Here is a 3252-nt window from a genome sequence, read left to right as displayed (position 1 = left end):
TCAACTGTTCACCCTCCAAACACCCCACAATGCACTTAGCTCTCACAGTGCACAGTCCCCACCCCACACAATAGAAGGCTGCAGCCTATTGCAGTGTGTTGCTGGGCACTGCTGAAGACAGTGAGGAGAATACTCTCCTCGAAAAGAAATAAATAATATAAAAAAAAATACATAAAAAAAAGAAACAGCATGGCCTCCCCAAAATCCATATCAGGCCCTTTAGGTCTGGTAGGAAGGTTAGGAGGGACCTCACAGTACAAAGTTAAAAAAAAGCGCATGGGGTTCCCCCTAAAAGCCATACCAGGCTCTTTAGGCCTAGTAAGCCTTTTAAGTGGAACTCCACCCCAAAAAATGGGGGGGGGGGGAAGCATGGGGCTCCCCCATAATTAGGAGGGACCCCACAGTAAAAATTTTTAAAAAAGTGTGGGGTTCCCCCTAAACGTCTAGTAAGACTTTTAAGGGAAACCCCACCCCCAAAAAGTGTGGGGGGGAGAATAGGGTTCCCCCTAAATTCCTGCCAGACCCTTGATTTGAGCACAGGCCTTGCAAGCCAGGAAAGGGGGAGGTGATCGAGTGCCCCCCTCCCTGCGACTTACCAGGCCACATGTCATCAGCATAAGGATGGTGTCCCCATGCCGATGGGGACATAGGCCTCTTTCCCACAACCCTGGCCCGGTGGTTGTGGGAGTCTGCTAGCAGGGGGGCTCATTAGCATCTGTGTACCGCTTCAAATAAGAAGGCAACCTGATGCTACCCCCCTCCCTCCTGTGAATGAGTAAGGGATACTTGTACCCCTACCTATTCACTAAAGGGTTAAATTTAGAAAAAAAATAAAGACGCCAGACTTTTGAAAAATTCCTATATTGAACAAAACAAAACAAGAGTTTTTGACAAGTAATTTATTTAAGAAAAAAAAATAAAGTTCCATCGTTTTAATCCAAAGTCAATCACGGAATCCAGTGTTGTGGTGATGGCGCCAACTATAGAAAAAACCCAACACCAGCCGACCTGTCCACACCTGCTGAGCACTCGCCGAAATAAGATATTTGCCAGTCAGATGTAAACAATTGGGCGGAGTCATCCACCGCCAATCCAAGGTCCACCCAACAGTGACAGTTCTATAGTAAGAAATATAATAAATCTATAATGAATCCGAGAATCGTGTGATAGTCCAACACCGAAAACACTCAGATGCCAGTGTTCTATCAACCTCCACCATATGACAGAAAGCCAGGCTTACCACAGCTCAATGCTGCTTATATAATAGAACAGCAATGTAATCTCTTCCTATAGTCCAAGGCAGGGTACCTCTCTATCAGTAAGGATCAATCTCAGCATACAGGTCCAAAAGAAGTCACCTACATGCAAAGAACATGCTCATAGTGTAGTATTTTTAATCCAAACACAATCAAGTAAAAACTTCCAAACTGTAAAATATTCACATAAAATTAATGCAAATGCCGCTGTACACACTTACATGTCAGGCCACCAGTCTGCATGGATTGGCGGTGGGACCTCTAGCAGTGATGCAGTACTCAATGCTGTTTTGCACGATCGCGCGTCCTCAGGAGTCTTTTAGAGAGAAAGGGACCTGCACATTTCCGGTTCCAGTGGGTAGAACCTCAGTTCTATTGACCTTACCCTGGAAGAGGAGGGGATATTGAATAAGGATCTTAAATTTACCCCTTAAGTTAAACTGAATAAGATCCAGACATTCATAGATATTCATAAATTTACTAGACAAATTAGTATTAAAAACTTTTTATGCAAAACCCCATTGTTCTGAACAGTAATGTTACTACTTATAGACATAAATAAAAAGAAAAAGCGCCACACTCTTTTTAAATTAATAAACTACGTGTCAGCAGCAACACTAACCCAAAAAAATATATACACAAACAATTAATTTAGCGAAGTGAACAAAATCTCATAAGGATACGCGCTAAATAAATATATATCTATATATATATCACCATATATTAAGTGTCCAAAAATAAACTAGTGTCCAAAAATAAACTCAAAATATTCTCTGTGACTTCATAACACTGTGAATAATCCACCACCAAATGAATTAAATAAACTCACCAGAGCTATATGCTGATCAAATTATAACCAGCAATAACGCTTGTGCTCTGGGAGCAGTGAATAAACGATGTCCAGATTTAGATGTGGTAATTCTTAATCACATCCAAGTAATCAATAATGGTGAATCAGTATGAGGAATAACGTATCACTACCAAGAGAAATACTCTGCAGCCAAGGATTTCATGGTGAATCTCTCCATTTAATTCCATACCTCCATATATGTATGAATCACACTCAGGGACAAAGAAAAAAACATAATGGTGCCATACTGCGTTATTGCTGGTTTATAATTTGATCAGCATATAGCTCTGGTGAGTTTATTCAATTCATTTAGTGGTGGATTATTCACAGTTATGAAGTCACAGAGAATATTTTGAGTTTATTTTTGGACACTAGTTTATTTTTGGACACTTAATATATGGTGATATATATATAGATATATACTTAAAAAAGATTCATTTCTCAATGAAGTATGTCTATTAGTCCCAATAGTAACGTTAACTCTCATATTGGGATCTTTAGGGATATAATAGATCAAAATCTGGAAAAAATTGAAATTAGGAGGGGGAAAGAAAACAGGGAGAACTTGGGTGGTATGAATACATTATTAAATTGGAAGGATCTTGTTATTAGGCCCGCAGATAAGGGGGGGGCATAGTCCTATTGGACAAAATAAAATATGTAAATGAGATGTATAATATTCTTAATGACAAATATACTTATTATAAACTAAGTAAGGACCCCATCATTGAATATAAAAAAGAGCTAAGGCAGTTGATAAATAATGGATACAAACAAGGGATCCTTAATAAGAAGAAAAAAGCTTATTTGGTCTCCTCAGCCCCAAAAAGTCTAGTCATATATTATTATATCTAGCATTGGTGAATATGTAGATACTTTCTTACAAACACTTGTTGTAAATAGTCCTGCCTATCTGAAGGACACTAAACAAGTATTGAATGAGATAAAGCATTTATCTGTTGATAATGATACTGTAACGTATGGTGGAGCATGATGTGTGGAGGTAGGCTTATCTTACATCTCCGGCTCAGGAGCCCTGGTAAAGTGGCAGGAGCACCTGAGCTCGTAGTGGGCACGAGTGCCTGACTGGTCTTCGGTTGCAGGATTCAGGAGAGCAGCGCGTTCATTGCTGTAGAGCAGGCAGGG

At 39.8% G+C, this 3252-nt stretch overlaps 1 long non-coding RNA gene across 1 annotated transcript; it reads right to left on the bottom strand.

Annotated features, from left to right (window-relative positions):
- Positions 1-884: 884 nt before the first annotated feature.
- On the bottom strand, positions 885-1730 carry LOC149457508 (uncharacterized). Its single transcript, XR_016313617.1, has 2 exons — positions 1478-1730; positions 885-1358 (listed from the first exon to the last, which is right to left on the bottom strand). It is a non-coding gene; the product is annotated as an uncharacterized LOC149457508 (long non-coding RNA).
- Between the last annotated feature and the right edge of the window lie 1522 nt (positions 1731-3252).

The sequence above is a fragment of the Staurois parvus genome, unplaced genomic scaffold (genome assembly GCF_062004578.1).
Source record: "Staurois parvus isolate SC_StPar_1 unplaced genomic scaffold, SC_StPar_1.0 ptg000316l, whole genome shotgun sequence".
NCBI lineage: Eukaryota > Metazoa > Chordata > Amphibia > Anura > Ranidae > Staurois > Staurois parvus.
Note: the sequence above shows the minus strand (reverse complement) of the source record. Positions and strands in the feature narration are given on the sequence as shown.